Here is a 10,000-nt window from a genome sequence, read left to right as displayed (position 1 = left end):
CATTGTAAAAATGGCTATCTTACCAAAAGCAATCTACAGATTCAATGCAATCCCCATCAAAATTCCAACTCAATTCTTCAACGAATTAGAAAGTGGAATCTGCAAATTCATCTGGAATAACAAAAAACTAGGATAGCAAAAACTCTTCTCAAGGGTAAAAGAACCTCTGGTGGAATCAACATGCCTGACCTAAAGCTTTACTACAGAGAAATTGTGATAAAAACTGCATGGTACTGGTATACTGACAGACAAGTAGACCAATGTCCCTTCATATCTTAAATGGCTCCAAGACAGTACTTCACTCATGAACTCAAGTCTCTTATGCAATGTATCAATATTTCCATAAAGCACATAGACAGGTATTAGGAGGATAGCTCAATTCACTTGAAAACATCTCACAGACATTGCAACAATAGTGGCACAACCTAGCAGAAATAGCCATGGCTCATCCAAATCAGCATGAGTCAGTAGGAGAGATTGGGCCCAGCAGAAATGTCAGAAATTCTTGACTGTGCCTCTTTATACAAATCAAAAATCAAGGAAGACTCAAGACCAAGAAGTGCTGTTATCTCTGTAAGCAATCTTCCCTCATAGTCCTTTGTGTCTGAATTATACTCCAGCCAACTGTGAGCAATGGGCTATGTACAGACAGTCTGGTCTCCAGTTGAGCTGAGGTCTTGAAACCAGGTTGGACCCAATGGTAATAATTTTCACCTAAATGGGACAGAAGGTGTTCCTTCATGTCTCCTGGACCCCTGGCTCCTGTCGAAGTCACCACTCCCGCAGCCCCCACAAGAGAAGCTGTGGCTATCAGTCACATACACATTGTCACAAGCTTCTGGCCTTCTGGCTAGACTCCTCCACACAATTACCTAGCAACAGCAAGATAACACATCCCAGTATAAGAGGGACTCTTAGCCCCTCCTTGCTCTCTTAAGCTTTTACTTTCCTTATTCTCTCTAAGCTTTTACCTCTCTCTCTCTCTAAGTGTTCACCTTTCTTATTCTCTAACTCTCTCTGTTTCCCTTCCTACTTTTCTCCTCTTGGCCACGGTCTCTCTCTCTCTCTCTCTCTCTCTCTCTCTCTCTCTCTCTCTCTCTCTCATCTTCTCTCTTTTCCCCTGCCCTTCTACAATAAAGCTCTAGGCTGTCTCTGTTCATGAAGGTCTGTTGAGCTTGGATGATAAGCTTTCTTCTAATGGGCCGCTTCTAACCTCCCATCAGAAGACCTTCCTATGCTCGAGCCACCACCTGGACTAAAGACTCTTGCCTGGTTGGGAACCACTCCCTCTGCCCTCTTCCTGTATCTCCAAAGCTAAGAGTGTCAACCCTGGGCTCCTATTCTGTTCTCAGCTCCTCTGCCGCATCCAGTGTGGGATGGCAGAGACTGGTATGGAGGCTGCACCTTGTCCACCCCCTGCCATGTGGGATTAGTGGCTTTACACAGCAGATGCCCATCTGGAGCAGTGTGGAAAGCTTCCAGCTGTCCTCGCTCGTCTAGCATCCCAGAGCACAGGAACTCTGCCATGTTTTATATGGGTCTTGCCTCACTACATGTTTTGCCTCAGCATGTGAGTTTGTCTCAGGAAAATATCACATTAATTAGTTGACATCACTGTGGCAATCAGCCCAGGTCCATGGAAGCAGCAAGAAGCCTCCAGTACACCAAAACTTTATTGATGTCTTTCTCTATATGGTTGTCACTACAAATGGAACTAAACTACAAAATGTAATTTGGACCAATAAATATATGTTGTTATTGAAGAATCCTCATCACTTGTTTTAGAAAAACATCCTTTCCCTTATGTCTGCTTCAGGAAAACACTCCTTCATGTGTTTGGCCTAGAAAAATAGCATTCCACAGAAGTGACATTCCAAACATTAAAGTTTCTTCTTCATTCATCTCATGCTCACCTACTAAGCTAAATCTTAGCTCTATGTGTAGTTTTTAAGCCCAGAGTGGCCCTGTTTGAACAGAATGACATGGTTCCTGCCCCTAAGACTAAACCCCTGTGTGAACCCCCAGGAATATAGATGGCTGTTGTGGGCCTAATGCTTGTTCATGAAATAATGTACATATTTTTACATTCCTCAAAGGAATATCCTCTCTATTAGTGTTAATGACTCCATGATTATCTGAGAAGGCAAGAGTCTAGAAGGCAAAAGTGTGTCTAAGGTTTTAACAAAATAGTAAATGCTGGAACCTTGAGGACAAACCTTCTTAAGGCAATGAGAAAGAGCTGTGTACATGAGTTCAAAAATATATAATTTCTCAACTCTCCAAACATATAAGGGAACGATATGAATTTTGAGGGTCTTTAAGAATCTAAAAGAACAAACAAACAACATTATGATCCAGGTTGTCAGAAAGATACAAAGATACGCAGATACAAATGTCAGATTCCTGAGCTCAAGGTCAGCCTGGAACACAGCAAGGTGGGGCTCAGGTGTGGTAGAAATTGTAATTTCAGGATGGCTTCCCACCCAGCAACCTTGACATCTGAGTGAAACAGAGGCAGGCAGATCTCTGATTTCCTTTGAAATCTCTGATTTACTTTTAAAATAAATGTGTGTGTGTTTGCTATTACCTAAGTATTAGCGGGCTGGGATCACTAGATGCTCATTCATAGAAGAATCAAAAGAAGAGTTGGCATAAATAACTGAATTGATGAAATATGCTAGCAGAAAGCCATAGCAGTTCTCTTCCAGAATTTTATCTAGTGAGAGATGACCTATGTGCAGATCTCTGAAAAGCAAAAACTGCTCTTCAAGAATTTTTTTCTAACAGGATTTCTGACTTGGTCAGGAAATTCAATAATAGTTTATAGCAGCTTTTCTGACTCAGTCAGAAAAGCCATGAGTTACCTAAACAGCTTTTAGTATTTTTTACTAGCAGATAAAGCTGTTTCAAGCTCAGCATTTTTAGAATGGCAAGAAAAAAAAGCTGTCTAGAGCAGAACACACATACAAATATACAGAGAGCGAGAGAGAGAGAGAGAGAGAGAGAGAGAGAGAGAGAGAGAGAGAAGAAAAGAGCTGTCTGGAATGACATCTCAGTAGAACCCTTGGACCCATGAACCCATGATTTGACTTTGAGTCATTTGGTTTCACTGCTCCTAGATACCCCTTCACTCAGAACCCCTTTCCATGCTGAGACTTATCCTTGGCATCTAGTGGCTCTGGATTCTTCTATGTAGTTACTCAATAAAAACTGTCCTCTTACTCTAGGAGAGAAAGTCATTGGCCATATATAACCTTTGCTGCAAAACAAAAACAATTCTAAACCAGAGAGATAACTCATACAGTATTTGCCACACAAGTATAAGGATCTGAGTTGATCATTAATCCTCATGTAGAGGCAAGAATTGTGGGGCAAGCATGTAAACACATCACTGGGAGAACATGGAGCTGAGGATGGCTGAGCTCTGTTGGTCAGCCAGGTTGGCTTACTTATTGAGCCCCAGGATTCATTTTGGGTCCCTGTTTTATAAATAAGATATGTGTCTCTTGAGGCTAATCATCTACGTTTGACCTGTCACCTCCATGTGCACTCAGGTACACAGGAATACAAATCACAGCAAAAAATTGCCCACTTACGTCATTTATTCTAACAAGTAGGTTTTTTGTTTTTTGGTTGTTGTTGTTGTTTTGATTCATTGTGTCCATGACACTTACAAATCATCAAGTCTTCCTTCTTTAGTCCACTTTGGAAGTCTTATTAGTCAGTGTTTATGTACACCAAACTGTATGTGCAACCCATTAATTGTTTTCTATTAGATTAAAGTTCTTGAGTGAGTTTTTGTTCTTACTATTACTTTTTTCCCCCTGAATTTAGTTGCTTCTGTAGATTTCTATACTGGCTTCTGAACATTGAAGTTATGAACACAGCAACACGAAGCACAGATTATGACAAGTTGAAAAGCAGATCTTCATTCATGTGCAATCTAGGAGCAATGCTGTGGCCACTGTTGTCTGATAGTCCACATATTTTCTTTTTGCTATGCCCATGTAAAGATACTAGTTAGAGCCAGGGAATAAAAGAAAAGAAAAAGTAAAATAATGTCTGAGGTATTTTGATTTGTTTTTAATTTTAGTATTTTGAGTGTGTGTGTATGTGTGTATGTATGTGTGTTTAGTATTCACTTGCATTCCTATGGAGGAATTGATTGTTCTTAATTGGTTGTTCTCTCACATTGTAAAACAGGATCTTTTAGTTGAAATAGAGCAAACCAATCCAGCAGGCTCAGTTAGCTAGTTCATCCTGTTGAACTAGTCTTCAACTTTGATGGCAAACAATTGATCCATTGATCTATTTAGCAGTCATGAAAGAGTACAGATTTCAAAAATATTTTCAGAATCATGTATCATCTGTGGCTGTGTTTTGCTTGTCACATGTGTTAAATATGTTCTGTGGTGTAATGTGTCTGCATGTGCACACCCATTCTAAAATAAAAGGGTCCTGTTAACTAACATGCTGAAGTGAACACATTCTGTGAGATCCATGGGATTTAGATATTCTGAGAGATATTTACTCTATGAGTACAGAACTGTAGCTGTGTGTGTGTTTAAATGCAACCCTCCTATAAAATACAAGTCTACAAGTCTGTACCTGAAAGCAAGTGTCTGTGGTCCCAGAACATTCCTAATGGAGTGGAGATGGAAAGTAGAGACACTCGATCTTGTAAGAACTCACCTGTCAGCTAGACTGGCCTTTGTAGCCATGAACAAGGATAAACCTTCCTTAAACTAGGAGAAAATAAAGATCACTACCTGAAGTCACTTCTGACCCTTCCCCACATTCACATACACGTGGATGTGCTTGTTTACATTCATCTGCACACTAACATAATGAATAAAACAAAATGAAACTTAAACAATATAAAATGTACTTTTAATAATAATATTTTTAATAATAATAACAATGAGGACTATTCATTGAATATTGGTCACATATGGTCTTGTCTAAGGGAATGACAAGTTTACCAGGAGTTCACCAGGAATTCCTGGATAGCTCTCCTTATTTTGTACTTCATAGATTGAAAAGAAAGATTAGAAATGTGAAGGCATTGTTTTAGACACATAGAATACTACACAAGATTAATATTTTCTTTAACTATTCCTTATTTCATCAATATCCATATATCCATATATCCATATATATATATATATANATATATATATATATATATATATATATATATATATATATTCCACTACATGTGGGCAATCCTATGAGCTACTAAATTCATTCATGATTCCAGACTTCTGTTTTCTTCTTAATTTGAAAGTTACTGTATTAACGTAAGAATCTATACACTTGAGTGGGTTGGGAAGCCACCGTATAGAGGCAGGGGGAGGGAAGAGGGGATGAGGGCTTGTGAAGGGGAAACTGGGAAGGAGGATAACATTTGATATGTAAATAAATAAAATAACTAATAAAAATGAAAAAAAAGTTTGTATACTCAGAGCTCTTAAGAGTGATTTATGAGTCATATCTTTCCCATCATAAACTTACAACCTTTTGACTTCTACTCGCCAAATTTTAAATCCAAAGAATCCAACACACAGAATGTATATTTTAAAGGATATAATTACTCTGCATAATATCACTACACAGTAGAATTTCATCACAACAATATAGAGTGAGCAGCTTTGCTGATGTTGAAAAAGAGTGTTAGATCATAACATTCCTGTTTGTTCCACATTCATCCCCGGCATTTGGGAAGTAGTTCATCAGACATCATTCTCCGCTTTAAGAGCTGTTCTAGTTGATCTACACTGAAAGGCCATGATTCTGGTCCATTGTTACATGTGTTAGTACTGACACACTTTCCTCTGTTTGACCCTACCATGTTAGGCTCTGTGTGGTCCCTATTGTGTCTCCCTCTTGAACACATTCATCTGCTCTTCTAGGTATAGGAAATCTGTTTGCAACTATTGCCCTACATTTCTCCTCTTATTTGCATCACAGCCCTGCAAAGCCTACATCCTTCACCATAAGGAGATTCTACTTTCCTCTCATTCTCTTTTCCTTTCAAATCTTGAGAGGCATATTTATTAAATTCCTGGTAGCTGCTGAAACCATCAAGCTTAATGTATTTAACAGAACACTGAGCCATTTTTTTAATCTCTGTGGGAATTTAGGTTTTTTCCACTAGTGTGTAGCACTATGCAAGCTGTTCAATATCTCAATGTTTCAGCTTTCTCTTGAGTATAAATCTCAATGAGTATTGTCTATTTTGCAAGCTTTCTCTGAAAAGGTAACATAAAAGAGTCTTAGTCACTGTGTAGTCTACATTCATGCATATTTCATTACCATATTTTTCTTTTTATTAAATAGTATTTATTTTTAATTTTCTATTTATATGAGTATTTTTCTGAATATATGCACATGAGTGGGGGTAGGAGGATCAACACACTTATGTACATGCAGAGGCCAGAAGACTATGAGTAGGTATTGAATTCTGCAGAGAAGTTAGCAGGGGTATTTAAGACATTCTAAGCTTGTAAAGTCAGTTCTGATTCCAATATTCTATCCTCATGATAATACAAAGAGAACTCTTCACCACTCTATTGACTTTCTAGTTCACTTCATATTTCTAACCCACTATTGTGATTACAAAATACACCAAGAAAGAGTTCAGTGTTCAACTTAAGATACTGGCATGGTTTTCATCTTTTTTGTATGCGCATATATTATTTATTTTTTGGTCATACTAAAGATTGATCTCTAGGCTTTGTATAGACAAGTACTCTATGACTGAACCACATTTCAATGTACAGATAAGTACATGGCCACCCCAATCATTGTTCTGGCATGGAGGCATGAGAGGCTCTCTAGTCCCCAACCATAACTAAGGAACTATTGAAACTGATGACTCCTGAGAGTCTACTCTCATTAAGGGCATGGCCACTGGTAGGATGACCATGCTCAAGTAAATTTTCTCTCAAACCATGATTATTGGAACCACAAATAGGAATAAATGGGTAATTAAGATTAAAAAGACAGGAAGTTGGAAAATAGAGTGGTGATGAGTGGTTCTTGGAAGAGTTGTGGGAGGAAAGATGGTGAATATGATCAAGAAACATTGAAGTAACACCATTGCATACACTAGCAAGATTTTGCTGAAAGGACCCAAAGATAGCTGTCTCTTGTGAGATTATGCCGGGGCCTAGCAAACACAGAAGTGGATGCTCACAGTCAGCTATTGGATGTATCACAGGGCTCCCAATGGAGAAGCTAGAGAAAGTACCCAAGGAGCTAAAGGGATCTGCAACCCTATAGTTGGAACAACATGATGAACTAACCAGTACCCCGGAGCTCTTGTCTCTAGCTGCATATGTATCGAAAGATGGCCTAGTCGGCCATCACTGGAAAGAGAGGCCCATTGGACTTGCAAACTTTATATGCCCCAATACAGGGGAATGCCAGGGCCAAAAGAATGGGAATGGGTGGGTAGGGAAGTGGGAGGGGCGTATGGGGGACTTTTGGGATAGGAAAAGATGTAATAAAAATATTAAAAATTAAAGAAAAGAAACATTGAAGTAATTTAAAAATAAAAATTCATAGTTCATGTTGAAAATAATAAAGCTTATGTGCATATATGTTCATGCTATTTAACTTTAAAATTTGGTGCATCTTTAGGGACTCAACGAACATATTTAATTCACAGGAGATAGTGGATCAAAATCAACCACCTTAACATCACTTCCTACTAAATAAATTGATTTTGCATAAAGCACACTTCTCCAGCAAGGTGTCATAAGGTTTCTATTCTTGTAGATTTTTAATTAAAGAAAAACAATTTTTTTAAGTAACAGGTTAATCTTTCTTTCCTTCTTTATTTGAGAATGTTCAAAAGAAAAAAATCAGATTAAGTCTGATAATCTGCATTATTTTTATAATCACTTGAAATTCTTTTTCAATATAGTCCCAAGTTTTTTTCTTCAAAAATGCTAATCAAGAAATAATCTTACAAGTATACATGATCATTTTTTGGTTTATATTTCATTTTCTTTATCCACACATCATTTCAATATTTTTTTCTTGAAACAATCCATGTAAGGGAAGGGACATGCCATAGAAGAATGAAAGACAAATAGTTTAATAGGGGCTGGAGAGATAGATAAAAAGTTAAGAATGTGCACTGCTTTTCCAGGAAACTAAGTTTAGTTACCAGTACAAACTCTGGAAAACTCAGAGCCATCTGTAACTTAAGCACCTAGAGATTTATACTCTATACCTGTCTCTGACAACACCTGCAAAAACCACAAAACTAAAATAATTATTAACAAAAAAGAAAGGTGAGGCTATTTTTATCAATGATTCTACCCTTGGGAGTAAAGGTAGACTTAGAGAGATGCCACTTCAATAGGTCGTCATGGACATTGTTGCACAGTTAATTTTTGAAGCTGAGAATGGTCAGAGAGCACAAAACAAAATTAGGAATATTGGTGTAAAGGTCTACTAAACTTCTTAGGTGGTCATGGTCTATTAAAACATTTTTTTCACTTATAAAATCTGCTGGACTAAGCTATATTCACATAGTAATGAATCAACTAAATCATTTCCCTTCTGTAAAAGGAAGAACTATTAAATAGAGCAAGGAGATCCAGATTAGGAAACTTCCAAATGAGGGCAGTAATCATTTGAGATCAATCAAATACATTTTGGGTTTATTATTCTCAAATTTATGCTCTTAACAAAAATGTATCCCACATAGATCAGATGTTGTTATTCTAATCTTAAACTGTTATTTGCATTCCATTACTTTAGAAAGTTTAGACTGCTCTGACAATGTGCTAAAACACTGAAAGGGAGTACCAAGTATATTGGAGCTAGAAGTTACATATGCATATAAAATCATCATACCTCATATTCTATTTGTATTGCTCAGAGTAAGTTTCATTACCTTTTTTCCCTAGTCTTTGTAGATATTTATTTTGAATTTGCCTGTGTGCCTGCATGTACATGTGTGGGTACAGGTAATCTACAGAAGCCAGAAGAGGATGCTGAATTTCCAAGAGCTGGAATTAAAAGATTGTGAGCTGCCTAATGTGGGTGATACAAACCAAACTGAGATGCTCTGCAAGAGCAGCAAGCATCTCTCTTAATTGCTGGGTCATTTCTTTAGTCACATCCTTCAATTTTCTGAGATGCAATATACTAAATAGGAGTGAGAACATTCAGTAAGTTGTCTCCAGGGAATTGACAGCTTAATAACTGTTGATTTTATCCTACATTGAAGAAACCATTATTTCAGAGGAGATGAAATAGACAAAATATTTACATTCTTCTCATTTAATGAAAATGAAAAATCTAGACTTTGTAAATCAAATAAACATAATTAGAGTCTGAGAACTGAGGAGGCTCCAGCAGACCTGACAGGGAACTTGAGATCTGAAAATACAGCAGGGAAGGTCCCACTTCTCTTTCTCCATCATATGGATCAAACTTGAAGGTGAAGAATTGGTACCTGCAAAAGTCAATGTTTGAAGAGGAACAACAAACAATAAAGGTGAACAAACAAAACTTCAAACAAACAAACAAAAACAAACTAGACAAACAAATTTAAAAAAATCCAATCACCATCCCAATTGCACACAGGACTGTTTACCAGAGGAAAGTGGATATGAAAAAAGAAATGTCAAAAATCAGAAAACTTACAGAAATGTGATACTTCAGTCAAGTATCAAACAAATTTCTCTCTGCATACACATACTGAATATAGAATTTGGCTCCTATCTCTAAAAACTGTAAGGAAGCAACTTTATGGTGAGAACAAAGGCTAAGTACACAGCTAGGACTTGAGGGCATTGGGCAGTACTGATCCCTCAACCACAGAGTCCTAAAGATCTCTGAGAGAGGATGGTTCTTTTCTGGCTGAGGAGACATAGTAGTAAGGAATCATGAAATCACACAGTGATGAAGGCTTAATAGGAGACTGGTATTTCAACACCTGCATAACCTAACAATTACTTGGTTCAAACACACACACACA

Source organism: Mus caroli, chromosome 1, assembly GCF_900094665.2.
Source record: "Mus caroli chromosome 1, CAROLI_EIJ_v1.1, whole genome shotgun sequence".
NCBI classification, from domain to species: Eukaryota; Metazoa; Chordata; class Mammalia; order Rodentia; family Muridae; genus Mus; species Mus caroli.
The sequence above is the reverse complement of the archived record's forward strand: the minus strand, read 5'-3'. Positions refer to the sequence as shown.